Source organism: Odocoileus virginianus, chromosome 21 (genome assembly GCF_023699985.2).
Source record: "Odocoileus virginianus isolate 20LAN1187 ecotype Illinois chromosome 21, Ovbor_1.2, whole genome shotgun sequence".
NCBI lineage: Eukaryota > Metazoa > Chordata > Mammalia > Artiodactyla > Cervidae > Odocoileus > Odocoileus virginianus.
In genome coordinates, this window is record NC_069694.1 from 38183418 (window position 1) to 38199467 (window position 16050).

Here is a 16050-nt window from a genome sequence, read left to right on the forward strand (position 1 = left end):
CTTGTAGGGAGTGTTTCTAGTCATGTAACTAGTGTTACTAGTTACTAGTCATGTGTCTGCATCTCCACCCATCCTATTCTCCTTCCTCGCCTCCTGTCTCCACTTCTGAAGCGTGATGTTATCGATGTCTTTTCTCAATGTGGTTTTCAGCTTTTTAACACACCCTACCACTGAAAAGGAAAGCAGAAACAAACTTTCCGTTGCCCCGAATCTCTTTCCAGTTGCCGCTGGGAATCAAGATGGCTGTGTATGTGGCTCTCTGAAGTGGGTGTGAAGAATTCTAGGCCAAGCATTACTCACATGGGCTTCTGTTGACTGGCCTTGAGAAAGTGCAATTGTAGTGATTGGAACTTCTCAATCTGACTAAATAGTGGATTGACTTTTAAATTTGAATAACTTGATTTGATTTATAAAAGGATGCCCATGTATAACTTGACTTTGTAATTTGGACTTTGCACTTTTGGGGAGTTTCTATAGTGGTGTCAGGCAGTTACTTTATGGCCAGCAATATACCAGGGTCATGTTGTCTAAGAAAAGACACTTTTTTTTTTTTTGCTATTCAAGTTCTATTTTTAATTTTTTTTATTTTTATTTTTTCATTTATTTTTATTAGTTGGAGGCTAATTACTTTACAATATTGTAGTGGTTTTTGTCATACATTGACATGAATCAGCCATGGGTTTACAGGTGTTCCCCATCCCGATACCCCCTCCTGTATCCCTCCCCACCCCATCCCTCTGGGTCTTCCCAGTGCACCAGCCCTGAGCACTTGTCTCATGCATCCAACCTGGGCTGGTGATCAATGCTATTCTCTCAGAACACCCCACCCTCGCCTTCTCTCACGGAGTACAAAAGTCTATACTGTACATCATGCATCTCTTTTTCTGTTTTGCATATAGGGTTATCATTACCATCTTTTAAAATTCCATATATATGCGTTATTATACTGTATTGATCTTTATATTTCTGGCTTACTTCACTCTGTATAATGGGCTCCAGTTTCATCCATCTCATTAGATCTGATTCAAATGAATTCTTTTTAATGGCTGAGTAATATTCCATTCTGTATATGTACCATAGTGAGAGGGTAACAGGCAGGAAGGCCAGTGGTCTCCAAACAGAGGAAATAGGCTGCAAGTGCCAGACATTTTTATCTCTCTTAAGTGGCAGGAGGAAACAAACTAGCGATATATTTTTTTTCTTCTCTATATAGATTTGAAACAGGTTTCTCTTAAAATGCTGTGCTGCCATGACACCTGGTTTCACCTGAAGCTAACTATTCTCAAACCTTGAGTTAACCAATACATTTTTTTTTCTTATGGGAATGTTTGTCTTAAGATATGTTAATTTACCCCAGACTCTGTAAGTTCCGCCAAATGGCCCAACATACTTACTCAGATATTGTTCCCCTAATCTATGTAAATAAAACTATTTGTTTGGTAATCTGCCCTTCTACAAGATTCAAGTCAATCGTTTATGGCCAGGGATGAATTATCTGGTGCCATTCTAAATTTTAAGACTCCTTTCTTTTCATTAACAGACTGTGAGTGACTATATAACATACAGCTGAAGACTAGAAGGGAGGTAACCTTTCTGCCCCCTTCTGATGCCTATGTCAGAAGCTTTCTCTATCTCCTTTATACTTTAATAAAACTTGATTACACAAAAGCTCTGAGCGATCCAGCCTCGTCTCTGGCCCCGGATTGAATTTGTCTCCTCCGGAGGCCAAGACTCCCGGCGTCTTATCATTCAGCAACAACCTTTCAATAGCTTCTCTTTCCATTGTCTGCTGATGGGCATCTAGGTTGCTTCCATGTCCTGGCAAGTATAAATAGTGCTGCGATGAACATTGGGGTCCACCTGTCTCTTTCAGATCAGGTTTCCTTGGTGTGTATGCCCAGGAGTGGGATTGCTGGGTCATATGGCAGTTCTATTTCCAGTTTTTAAAGGAATCTCCACACTGTTCTCCATAGTGGCTGTACTAGTTTGCACTCCCACCAACAGTGTAAGAGGGTTCCCTTTTCTCCACACCTTCTCCAGCGTTTATTGCTTGTAGACTTTTGGATAGCAGCCATCCTGACTGATGTGTAATGGTACCTCATTGTGATTGTATACACTGTATTATCAAAATTAAAAGTCACATTATGTCCTTAGTTAAAGTACAATGTGTTGCACCAGTCCATTTTAGGGTTGTGAGATGGCATCAGTTTAAGAAGAGGTATCACATGTGATTGTTGAAGGTATTTGCAGACTTGGAGAAAGTCTTTTCCTTGAAGTGGAGATGTCCGCCACGGGAAACCTTCCACTGATGAAGTGGGGAGTGCGCCACAGACCTAGCAGTTAGACCGATTATGAAATGCAGCATAGGAGTGAGCCCAGGACAGGAAGGCATTGTCTTGAGGATCAAATGGCAGACTCAGGATTTTTGGAGTCAGGATAAATAGGCTCACATAGATTATCAGGCCCATCTGAAAAGTACAGTCAGAATATAGAAAGTAAAGACATAAAATGAAATCACTTAGTTATGGTCAGGGTGCCACCTCTTACCTCGAGTGTGATGTACCCACGAATCAATTCCTGGCACGTTGACAGCTGTGGGAGAGAAAAGAATAACCTGGTAAGGGCCTTCCCAGAGGGGCTCGAGGGATGGGCCACCAGACCCCAATGTTTTTATGAGGACCTCAGTTCCTGGTTCAAATAGAGGCTTACTTGACTCAGAGGCTGGGTCAGGAGTCGTCTCCTGGAGTTCTGTTAATGCCTGTTGAAAAGCTGAGAGCTGAGTCACATAATTAGTTAATTCCAAGGCTTCAGGGTCTGTAACAATGTCCGTGCATAAGAAAGGGCTTCCATAAATACATTCAAAGGGGGACAGTCCCTCCTTTTTTGGGGGCAGTTTGAGCCCTCATTAAAGCTAGGGGTAGGACTTTAATCCAATTGTCCTGCGTCTCTTGATTTAATTTGCACAGATGTCTTTTGATAATGTCATTGGCTTTTTCAACCTTTCTTGAGGATTGGGGTCTCCAGGAACAGTGTAAGTGATATTGTATTCCTAGAGCTTTAGACATCCCATGAGTTACAGCAGCTTTAAAGGCGAAGCCATTGTCACTCTGAAGGCTCTGTGGCAGCCCAAACCTGGGGATAATTTCATGGATTAAAATCTTTATAACCTCCTTAGCCTGCTCACTACGACAGGGAAAAGCCTCAATCCATCCAGTAAGAGTATCCACCCAAATTTGTAAGGAAGAATACCCATTAGCTTTTGGCATATGAGTAAAATCAATTTCCCAGTCCTCTCCCGGATACTTTCCACTTCGTTGTAATTCAGATTTTTGCTAGCTTTTCAGTCTCTGGGTTATTTTTCTAACAAACCTCACACATTTTGATAATGTTCTTTAAAGTTTTCATTACATTGTTACCTTCAAACAAATGAGAGGCCATTTGGTACGTACTCTCTACACCCAAATGAAAACTCTGGTGCAAACCCTTAAGGATTTTCCATTGAGCATTTCAGGAACTATTAATCATCCACCCTCAGACTGTAACCATCCTTTATCAGTAATCCTTGCTCCTCTTTTCTCATATCTTTCTTATTCTTCCTCAGTATGTTGTGGTTTTTCCTGTTCCCAGGACCTGTCCAGATCAAGGCGTCTGTAGTGAGGGAGTTTCATAAAGTGCCGCTTTTCTGGCTTGACAGTCACCCGGTTGATTACCTTCAGCTATTTTACTCCCATCCCTGTTGTGTCCTTTGCAATGCATAGCCGCTACTTCTTTAGGACAATATATAGCAGTTAAAAGTCTCTCAATCTCTCCGAAATGTTTAATAGGTTCTCCTGTTGCTGTTTTAAATTGTCTTTCTTTCTATATTGCATCATGAGCATGTAAAGTCAAATAAGCATACTTAGAATCGCTGCGCTTCACTTAACTCTAGAGCTCGGGTCAGAGCCACTAGCTCCGCTAACTGGGCACTGGTTCCCTGGGGAAGAGAGTTTGCTTCTAAAACCTGTTCAGCAGTCACCACTGCATAACCTGCTTTGCGCTTTCCATCCCGAACAAAAGAACTGCCATCTGTAAATATTTCCATGTCAGGATTGTCTAATGGGGTATCCATTAGATCTTCCCAAGCTTCACAGTTTAAAGTTAGGAATTGGGAACAATCGTGATCAGTGTTTCATTTTCCTTCTCAGGAAGGAAAGTGGCAGGACTTAAATTTCCACAAACTTTGAGCTTAGTTACTGGTCCTTCTAACAAAAATGACTGATACTGAAGAAGCCTATTGTCTGTCATCCAAATATTAACCTTAGAATTTAATATTCCACTCACATAATGAGAAGTCAGTACAGTAAGGTTTCATCCATTAATTATTTTTAAAGCTTCAGGTGCTAATAAAGCCATGGCCCCAATTACTTTTAGGCAGTGGGGCCACCCACTGAAACTATATCCAATTCTCTGCTTAGATAAGCAATAGGTTGCTGGTGAGGCCCTTGGGGTTGTGTCAAAACTCTCAAGGCCATACCTTTTTTTTCAGTGACAAACAAATTAAATTCTTACCCTGTGGGCAAGCTCAACGCGGGAGCTTGCAGGAGAGCAATCTGAAGAACCTTAAAAGCCTTTTGAGTATCTGGAGACCAAACCAGTTTGTTGGTTCTGGCCTGCTGAGTTTCAGCTATAAGTTTATATAAAGGCCGGGCAAGTTCCCCACAACCTGGAATCCAAATGCAACAGTAGCCTGTGATTCCCCCAAATCCTCTCAATTTTCTTAAAATCACAGGTAGGGGATGATTTAGTATAGGTTTAATTCTCTCAGGGCCTATGGCCCTAGTCCCTTCTGATATGATTAGGGTCAGATATCTAACAGATTGTTGACAAAGCTGAGCCTTTTCTCTTGATTGTCTTGTAACTGCAGCCTGCCAGGAAGTTTAAGAAGTCTTCTGAGGCTCATGAACAAGCTTCCTCTGTCTCAGCACAGAGCAAAATATCATCTACATATCGTAACACCACTGCTTCGGAGCTATTAAAGTTTTGTAGATCCCGTGACAAACTTTGTCCAAGTGAGGAGTGTCACAAAATCCCTGGGACAAAACTGTCCAGGTTAACTGAGAAGCTGGCTGCGTGGGGTCTTCAAAGCCAAATAGAAATTGACTTTCCTCCGCCAAAGGCACTGAATAGAAAGCATCTTTTAAATCAATTACTGAGAAATATTTGGCTCCTTCAGGAATTTCAGACAATAGAGTGTAAGGATTAGGTACCATGGGGTATAAAGGAACTACAGCCTCATTTATTAATCATAAATCTTGAACTAGTCTCCATTTACCATCTCATTTCTTTATACCCAGAATAGGAGTGTTGCATGGACTGTTACAGGAAACTAATAGTCCCTGCTCCTCTAAATTTTCAATGATGGGTTTTAACCCTTCCTTAACCTCAGGTTTCAGGGGATACTGCTTCTTCTGTGGAACTAAGTGCTGGTCTTTGAGCTTGACAACTACAGGAATAGCATTTTGTGCTCGACCCACAGATTTTCCATCAGCCCACACTCTAGGATTTACATTTTGTTCAATTAAAGGGAGAAAAAGGGAAGGCTCCATATTCATGAAAACAGCGGCATGGGCCTTGTTCAGTATATCCCTCCCAAAAGGGGTGAGGGAGACTCGGGCACAATCAGAAACTCGTGTGAAAATAGCACCGAATCTCAGTCACAACTGACAGATACACTGAAGTAATATGTTTTGGCTCGTCCAGACAGTCCCGTTATGGAAGCGGATCGGGAAGAAAGTGGGCCAGGGACTTCAGTAAGCACGGAGTAAGTTGCCCTAGTATCAAAAAGGAAATCAATGGATTGGCCTCCACAGTTATTAATACCTCGGTTTCCTCAGGTGTAATTAGGACGGGAGCTTGTGTGGGGACCCCCGGGCACCTTCAGTCCTGATTGAGAGTCCAACCCCTGAAACCTACGCCTCTGGGGGCAGTCTCTCTTCCAGTGTGGTCCTTTGCAGACTGGACATGGAGCTGCGGGCGGCTTAGATGCCTGAGGGCAATCCCGCTTGAGGAGCCCCTCCTTTCCACAGTAATAGCAAGCCCATCCCTTTCACCCGGGCTCCTCTGGGCAATTTTCTCAGGCTGTTTCAGAACAGTTCTCACAGCCATTGCTAGGGCTTCCGCCTGTTCCTTTGTCCTTTTCTGCCTTTCTTTCTTTTCCTCATATTCCCTTCCATAATAGACCGTCTGAACCAGTTGTAACAGATTATCTAAAGACTGATTTGGTCCATACACCCATTTTAATAGCTTACAGCGGATATCTGGAGCCGACTGAGTGAGAGATCTATCCTTTAAGATCAATTTTCCCTCTTCACTTTCGGGATCAATCTCAGTGAATCTGCAAAGGGCTTCTCTCAGTTTGTCTAGGAATTTATCAGGAGCTTCCTTCTCCTCCTGTTCTATGTCTGCCAATTTGCCATAGTTTAAAGGCTTAGCACGTGCCTGCCTGAGTCTTTCAAGAATACATCTGACAAAATGACTCTGATCCCATCTTTCTTTCACTGTGTTGTACTCCCAGTCTGGTTCTGTAGCTGGGACCGCCTGATTCCCAGTGGGGTGGGAGGTTATCTCATTCTCCCTCTTCCCTACTGATTCCATACCAAACCTTCATCTCCATAAGCCACCACTTTTCCCAAAACTTGAGTCTTTGAGTCGGGAGTCAGCGTTTGTCCCAAGATATACATCACATCCTTCCAAGTAAGATCATAAAGCAGAGTAACACCTTTAAAAGCTCTAATATATTTTTCTGGGTCCGCTAAATAGTCTCCCAGATCCTCCTTGATTTTTTTGTATTTCTTGATAAGAAAAAGGCTTATTAACTCTCAGAGACTGATTATTTCTCATGGTGGGTGTTTCATGAAGAGGCAACAGCTTGTGTGGGTGTTCCTCAGTCTCTCTTCCTGTTCTACGCATATGATCCCAGGGATAGATTGGAGAAATCTGCTTTTCTTTATCTCTTTGTCTTCTGTCCTCCATCTCATCTAGCAAAGTAGGAGGACAGGAGGGAGCTGAAGGTGTCAAACACAAATCTCTACCCTTAGGACATAAATCTGGCATATTTCGCAGAGAGAAAAAGGGCAACATATATGCTACTTCCACCCATTTCCATTGTTTTCTACAGAACCGGTCTAATGGTGAAACAGTATTATCCCCTCCAACTGGCCACCGTTCGCCATCCTCTAATGGATACCGTGGCCATGCAGTATCACATAGAAAGACCAGGTGTGTCTTCTTTAAGCCCTGGAGATCAAATATATCCCAGTTTTTCAGGATACAGTTCAAAGGAGTGAGGCTGGAATTGTTAGCTCCCATCTGTAAGAGAGAAAAAAAGTGACCAGCTCCATCTTTCTACTGGAGGCATCCCTCCCTGCTCTAGACGGGGTTGTAGACAGACTTTACACCAAAGCTTGTCCTTCCCTATCGAACCTGTCCCTTACCGACACAGGCGACCTACTCGTCCCTCCTTGTCCTACCATCGAGACAGGCAGAGATGCACCAGGGGTGGGCCTGATGGCATCCCTGACTGAAGTCCAGCTCCTCACCATTACAACCTTGCTTGCCTCTGATGCCACCGGGGGTGCAATCAGAGTAACCTTCTGGAATGCCTCCCAGGCTAAACCGCTGAGGGAAACATTAGTCACCTGAGTGCTTGTGCACGACCCTGAGTATATTGCCGACCACAGTAAGACCGACACGCACTTGAAACTGAGATGTTCCTTCCAAGCGTCACCGCACCAGTATGAGCCTCCTCTTACCCACTAAGAGCCAGCGTTACCAAAGGGGGAAAATCCCTTGTAGTTCCAATCTGAGTAACCTTTACCTCAGAGATGCTCTTGGAGCGAGAGCTCCATCTAGCTTTCAAGCTTTCCATGACTAGCGAGGCAAGGTGCTTCCTGACAACCAATGCAGTAACAGATCACAAGTCCCTTGAAAGTCTATGATCCAACAGATTAGGTTCAGTTCAGTTCAGTCAGTCAGTTGTGTCCGACTCTTTGCAACCCCATGAATCACAGCACGCCAAGCCTCCCTGTCCATCACCAACCCGGAGTTTACTTAAACTCATGCCCATCAAGTCAGTGATGCCATCCAGCCAACTCACCCTCTGTCGTCTCCTTCTCTTCCTGCCCCCAATCCCTCCCAGCATCAGGGTCTTTTCCAATGAGTCAACTCTTTGCATGAGGTGGCCAAAGTATTGGAGTTTCAGCTTCAGCATCAGTCCGGCCAATGAACACCCAGGACTGATCTCCTTTAGGATGGACTGGTTGGATCTCCTTGCAGTCCAAGGGACTCTCAAGAGTCTTCTCCAACACCACAGTTCAAAAGCATCAATTCTTTGGTGCTCAGCTTTCTTCACAGTCCAACTCTCACATCTATACACGACTACTGGAAAAACCATAGCCTTGACAAGACGGACCTTTGTTGGCAAAGTAATGTCTCTGCTTTTCAATATACTATCTAGGTTGGTCATAGCTTTCCCACCAAGGAGTAAGCGTCTTTTAATTTCATGGTTGCAGTCACCATCTGCAGTGATTTTGAAGCTTCCACTCCCCCCAAATAAAGTCTGACAGTGTTTCCACTGTCTTCCCATCTATTTCCCATGAGGTGATGGGACCAGAGGGTATGATCTTAGTTTTCTGAATGTTAAGTTTTAAGCCAACTTTTTCACTCTCCTCTTTCACTTTCATCAAGAGGCTTTTTAGTTCCTCTTCACTTTCTGCCATAAGGGTGGTATCATCTGCATATCTGAGGTTATTGATATTCCTCCCGGCAATCCTGATTCCAGCTTGTGCTTCCTCCAGCCCAGCATTTCTCATGATGTACTCTGCATAGAAGTTAAATAAGCAGGCTGACAATATACAGCCTTGACACACTCCTTTTCCTATTTGGAACCAGTCTGTTGTTCCATGTCCAGTTCTAACTGTTGCTTCCTGACCTACATACAGGTTTCTCAAGAGGCAGGTCAGGTGGCCTGGTATCCCCATCTCTTTCAGAATTTTCCACAGATATTGTGATCCACACAGTCGAAGGCTTTGGCATAGTCAATGAAGCAGAAATAGATGTTTTTCTGGAACTCTCTTGCTTTTTCGATGATTCAGAGAACGTTGGCAATTTGATCCGTGGTTCCTCTGCCTTTTCTAAAACCAGCTTGAACATCTGGAAGTTCTCAGTTCACGTATTGCTGAAGCCTGGCTTGGAGAATTTTGAGCATTACTCTACTAGTGTGAGATGAGTGCAACTGTGTGGTAGTTTGAGCATTCTTTGGGATTGCCTGTGGGACTGGAATGAAAACGGACCTTTTCCAGTCCAGTGGACACTGCTGAGTTTTCCAAATTTGCTGGCATATTGAGTGCGACACTTTCACACATCATCTTTCAGGATTTGAAATAGCTCAACTGGAATTCCATCACATCCACTAGTTTTGTAGTGATGCTTCCGAAGGACCACTTGACTTCACATTCTAGGATGTCTGGCTCTAGGTGAGTGATCTCACCATTGTCATTATCTGGGTCGTGAAGATCTGTTTTGTACAGTTCTTCTGTGTATTCTTGCCACCTCTTCTTAATATCTTCTGCTTCTATTAGGTCCATACCATTTCTGTCCTTTATTGAGCCCATTTTTGCATGAAATGTTCTCTTGGCATCTCTAATTTTCTTGAAGAGATCTCTAGTCTTTCCCACTCTGTTGTTTTCCTCTATTTCTTTGCATTGATCGCTGAGGAAGGCTTTCTTATCTCTCCTGGCTATTCTTTGGAACTCTGCATTCAAATGGGAATATCTTTCCTTTTCTCCTTTGCTTTTTCTCTTCGTTTCACAGCTATTTGTAAAACCTCCTCAGACAACCTCTTTGCCTTTTTGCATTTCTTTTCCATGGTGATGGTCTTGATCCCTGTTTCCTGTACAATGTCACAAACCTCCGTCCATAGTTCATCAGGCTCTCTGTCTATCAGATCTAGTCCCTTAAATCTATTTCTCACTTCCACTGTATATTCATAAGGGATTTGATTTAGGTCATACCTGAATGGTCTAGTGGTTATCTCTACCTTCTTCAGTTTAGGTCTGAATTTGGCAATAAGGAGCTCATGATCTGAGCCACAGTCAGCTCCTGGTCTTGTTTTTGCTGACTGTATAGAGCTCCTCCATCTTTGGCTACAAAGAATATAATCAATCTGATTTTGGTGTTGACCATCTGGTGATGTCCATGTGTAGAGTCTTCTCTTGTGTTGTTGGAAGAGGGTGTTTTCTATGACCAGTGCGTTCTCTTGGCAAAACTCTATTAGCCTTTGCCCTGCTTAATTCTGTACTCCAAGGCCAAATTTGCCTGTTACTCCAGGTGTTTCTTGACTTCCTACTTTTGCAGTCCAGTCCCCTATAATGAAAAGGACATCTTTTTTGGGTGTTAATTCTCAAAGGTCTTGTAGGTCTTCATAGAACCGTTCAACTTCAGCTTCTTCAGCGTTACTGGTTGGGGCATAAACTTGGATTACCATGATATTGGATTACTGTGATATTGAATGGTTTGCCTTGGAAACGAACAGAGATCATTCTGTCGTTTTTGAGATTGTATCCAAGTACTGCATTTCGGACTCTTTTGTTTACCGTGATGGCTACTCCATTTCTTCTAAGGGATTCCTGCCCACAGTAGCAGAAACAATGGTCATCTGAGTTAAATTCACCCATTCCAGTCCATTTCAGTTCACTGATTCCTAGAATGTTGACATTCACTCTTGCCATCTCCTGTTTGACCACTTCCAATTTGCCTTGATTAATGAACCTAACATTCCAGGTTCCTATGCAATATTGCTCTTTACAGCATCGGGCCTTGCCTCTATCACCAGTCACATCCACAACTGGGTATTGTTTTTGATCTGGCTCCATCCCTTCATTTTTTCTGGAGTTATTTCTCCACTGATCTCCAGTAGAACATTGGGCACCTACCGACCTGGGGAGTTCCTCTTTCAGTAGCTTATCATTTTGCCTTCTCATACTGTTCATGGGGTTCTCAAGGCAAGAATACTGAAGTGGTTTGCCATTCCCTTCTCCAGTGGACCACATTCTGTCAGACCTCTCCACCATGACCCTACCATCTTGGGTGGCCCCACACGGCATGGCTTAGTTTCACTGAGTTAGACAAGGCTGTGGTCCTGTGATCAGATTGGCTGGTTTTCTGTGATTATGGTTTTAGTGTGTCTGCCCTCTGATGCCCTCTCGCAACACCTACCATCTTACTTGGGTTTCTCTTATCTTGGCCGTGGGGTATCTCTTCACGGCTGCTCCAGCAAAGCGAAGCTGCTGCTCCTTACCTTGGACGAGGGGTATCTTCTCACGGCAGCCCCTCCTGACCTTGAACGTGCAGTAGCTCCTCTCGGCCGCCGCTCCTTGGAGGTGGGGTTGCTCTTCTCAGGCGGGGCCCCTGACCACCGGCGTGGGGAAGCTCCTCTCGGCCGCCGCTCCTGCGCTGTCACAGCCTGGCGCTCTCGGTCGCTACCCCTGACCTTGGGTAGCTCCTCATGGCCAGGCTTCTCTGCGGTCCGTCGCAGCCGGAGCGCTTCTGTGAACAGATTAGGTCAGTACTTCCAATTTTCAAGGAGTTATGAAATGGTCAAAGAGACCGAAAAGCTTGACTGAGAAAGGAAAGTTTGGTCCACATGCTTTGCCCATTTCTGCTCGGTCCAAAGGAGACATTTGGTGCCTCTTGTCATTGGCAGGTTGGTATAAGCCTCCGACAGGTTTCTGCCATAAGTCATATGAGGTTACCACAAAACCGCAGAGCAGGGATCCTCACTTGCTTCACTCAGGGCATGTCATTCATTAACACAAGCACACCGTAGAGTTAGTGAAGTACAGCAGGAAACATGTTTGCTAACAGAACAAAGAACTAGAGCTCCAAGCATCCTTACCTTGTCCTGAAGAATCCCGGACGAGACCCCAAGATGAAAGGTTGTTGCTGAATCATGCAAAGATGCCAGGGTTCTTGGCCTCTGGAGGAGAAGAATTCAAATCTGGGGCCAGAGATGAGGCTGGATTGCTTAGAGCTTTTGTGTAATAAAGTTTTATTGAAGTATAAAGGAGATAGAGAAAGCTTCTGATGTAGACATCGGAAGGGGGTAGGAAGAGTACCCACTTGCTAGTGTTAGCAATGGAATTATATACTCTCAAATTAGTTATTACAGTGAATCAAAATAATGTCTGGAGTTTGTAAAGACCTCAGGAGACCTACTCCCATAATTTACAATTTGAGATAACAGAATTAGCCAGAAGGTTTTTTTTTGAGACTGTCCTCAAGCAGGATACATTGTTGTTATATAATCCTGAGGAATGTAGAGGGGAAAAAAAAGTTTGTCTTTTCTTCCTCCTTGAGAATTCCAGACCCATCTCTTCATGGGGACCCTTAGACTTCTTATCAACCTGACTAGGAATTGACTCAGGATGAGATGATTGGATGGTATCTCCAACTTGATGGACATGAGTTTGAGCAAGCTCCAGGAGACAGTGAAGGACGGGGAAGCCTGGGTGTGCTGCAGTCCATGAGGTCATAGAGAGTTGGACATGACTGAGCAACTGAACTGATTGAAATAGTCTCACTTGTATAAGGAAATTTGAAAAACTAAACACAAAGATATAAAGAACAGAATGTTTACATTGGGTGCAGTTTGGGGGTGGCTGAAATAAGTGTAAGGGTAAAAAGTACAAGCTTTCAGTTTAAAAATATCCTAAGGATGTAATATACAACATAGAGAATATAGCTGATTATATTGTAATGGATTTTTGAAAGTTGCTGGAGAATAAACCATAAAGGTACTCATCACAAGTAAAAAATCAATAACAAAAGAAATATTTAGTTCTCAAGTTATTTCCCACTCTCTCACCCATTCTGAAATTTGGAATTAGCTAGGAAACACTCATTATTTAAATTTAGAATATACTAAATTTCTCTTCACTTCAAAGTTGTAGTTATAACCCTTTAAGGCAATTAGGCATCTCCCAAACACTGTAAATTATTGGTTTATTGGTGAACGGTAGTCTTTATTTATTTATTTATTTGTTAAATACATTTCTTTCTTTTTTTTCCCATTTATTTTTATTATTTGGAGGCCAATTACTCTACAATATTGTAGTGGTTTTTGCCATACATTGACATGAATCAGCCATGGATTTACATGTATTTCCCATCCCGATCCCTCCTCCCACCTCCCTCCCCAGAATGGTAGTCTTTAAATATCATTTTTAGGTAAGAATTGTCTGAAGATTTCTGACTTGTTGTTCATAATAAATCTACTAAGTTATTTGCTGACATGGCAAATACTTCAAAGAGAAAGACTGGACAAGAAAACCTGTCTAATTTCTTTGTTGTGGGTTATTTATTACCTTATGAGTTATTCAGCAACCTCTGGGTTCTTTTGATGACTGAGATAAGATTATACAGATGATCTTCTGGACCTTGGATCAAAAGTGGATGAAATAAGCAGAACAAGGAGACATGTATGACCATTAATTTCATCAAAATGGTGTTTGGCCTTGAGTGAGTATAGAGCTCTCATTCTAGTTTTATTCTTGCCACACTGAGTTTGGTTTCTCTTCCTATGCAGTGTCACATTTCCTGAACATTGCTGGGTATTTAACAGATAAATAGAATTTTATTTACTTCAATAAAATTGTCAATTTAACATTTTTTGGGGACTACTTAGTAGGGGTTATTTGTTCAATAATCATTTGCTAATGGAATTAAGTAGTCAGGTGTCTAAGAATATAATTATTAAATACATACTTGCTCTTACTCTACTTTAACTTCTGAGTAATTTTTGAATGCTTCTGTCAAAATGACTTTCTAATTCTAGAGTAGCTTGTGTGATTTGTAAAGTAGCAAAGGATTAATTTAATTATATTATATTATATAATGTAATTATATTACTTCTTTTTATTCACTATTTTTGGAGGCACTAAGTCACTGTATCAATGCTATTAAGCCATCAACATGAAATTACTTCTCTACAAATTTTGAAAATTTTCTTCATTTTGACTAAGCTTTTTGTGGTTGGCTGAAAGTGAGCGCAAGCTATATATATTCATAGTTAACACTTTTTTTTTTTTTCCATTTCTGAGAAAACTTTATTCAGGCTAGAAAAAGGTTTTCATAGTTAACACTTTTTAAAGGAAACCAGCAAATGTGGAAATTCTTGATTCTAGAGTCAAAATTATCACTGAAGGCCAGCAGGACACGGTGACCATGTGCACATTAGAGCATACCAGCCACTCTGTGGTTCCATTTTTCTACTTTGATTTCAACGTCTCCTTCCCTGCCAATGTCCATATGAATAAAGAGGAAGTTTTGGGTGCAGAAGGCACCCCGAACCTCCCTTTCATACACCTCATGGAGCATTGTGCCCCTCTGTGAGAACACTGATAGGCTCACCAAACCCCACTCTACATCTGCTCTCCACAGCCTGGGAGGAAGGAACTGGATGCAGACCTCTGTGCAGCCAGTAAGATTTTATGCCCACTATGTGACATGGGCATGTAGAACCATCTCAGTATCTCACATTATCAGCACCAATATAAAAGCACTGGAGCATCTATCAAAATGTGAACCTAGTGTTCCATGATGTTAGGACATTCTGAAAAATTAGGGACATTCTGAAAGCTCCCCTAACCCTAAATATCTCCTTCAGTGTCTTTGAGAAGACAATTAAACTGTTCCTACATTTACACGGCAGTTCATAGTTGACAAAGACTTTTCACTAGCATCATTCCATCTAATTTTCAAGAAGCTGTAATTGGTTCATAATTTCTTAAAACAAATGATAAAATGGGCTTAGGGAGGTTGAGTAATATACTGAAGGTCACGAACAAGGGGTAGATTACTTGCTCTAAGTGGAGTCCTTTCTACAGTATCGAAGCAAGTCACATTTTTTCAAGATAGCTAAAATTCTTTACATGAATAAGCTCTCATTACACATTTAGAGATGAAGCTCAAAATGTAAATCTTCCCTAGAGAAAGTATTAACAATTCGGTACCATAGGCTTTCACATGTTCAAAACAATTAAATATTTCGGGGTTGCAGACTTGAGTCATGATAGTTAATAAAAAGTTCTCGTTTCAAAATACTTCCGCAAAAACGTACATCTATATGTGTATGTACATAGCAAATCTATTGCTTTGGATGTTTGTGCTATTTCTTAGTTACCCATTTTACATGCTGTGTCTGCAGTTGCTGTATTCCTATCCCTAGACTTCAAGCTGCCTTATTACTTTTTGACTACCTTATGGCTCATTTTTAGTTAACTACAGTTACAATGATAATAATGAAGATCTTTTAACCAATAAACTTGGAGAAGGCAATGGCACCCCACTCCAGTACTCTTGCCTGGAAAATCCCATGGACGGAGGAGCCTGGTAGGCTGCAGGCCATGGGGTCACGAAGAGTCGGACACGACTGAGTGACTTCACTTTCACTTTTCACTTTAATGCTTTGGAGAAGGACATGCAACCCACTCCAGTGTTCTTGCTTGGAGAATCCCAGGGACGGGGGAGCCTGGTGGGCTGCCGTCTCTGGGGTCGCACAGAGTAGGCCACGATTGAAGTGACTTAGCAGCAACTTAGCAGCAACCAATAAACTACTTTCTTGAGTAAAAATTAGACTTTTTGGAATATGAGTCTAAGAATAGTTCAGTTTTCAGATTTAGTATTCAAACCTCACATTTATCACATTAATATGAAACTGTAGTATAAAAACACTTCCCTTCCCCTTAAACATATGTGATATTTACCTAAGAAAATTCCTGCATTTAGAATTTCTGGACCTTCTCCACTTATAAATCAGAGTGTATTCTTTTGCAAACTATAGTTTTTACTGTAGGGTTTTGCTACAGACAGTGGAAGTACAGTTAGAAGATTTTGAGTACAATACCCCATCACATGTATGTTGAGGGCAAGTATAATGAGTATAATGAGGTCTTTCTCAGTGACTAAGGCTAAAAGACCAAGGCTAAAAGACTAAGGGTGGCAAAGACACAAAAA

At 42.1% G+C, this 16050-nt stretch overlaps 1 pseudogene; it reads right to left on the reverse strand.

Annotated features, from left to right (window-relative positions):
* Positions 1-293: 293 nt before the first annotated feature.
* LOC139030227 (craniofacial development protein 2 pseudogene) lies at positions 294-16021 on the reverse strand (annotated as a pseudogene).
* Between the last annotated feature and the right edge of the window lie 29 nt (positions 16022-16050).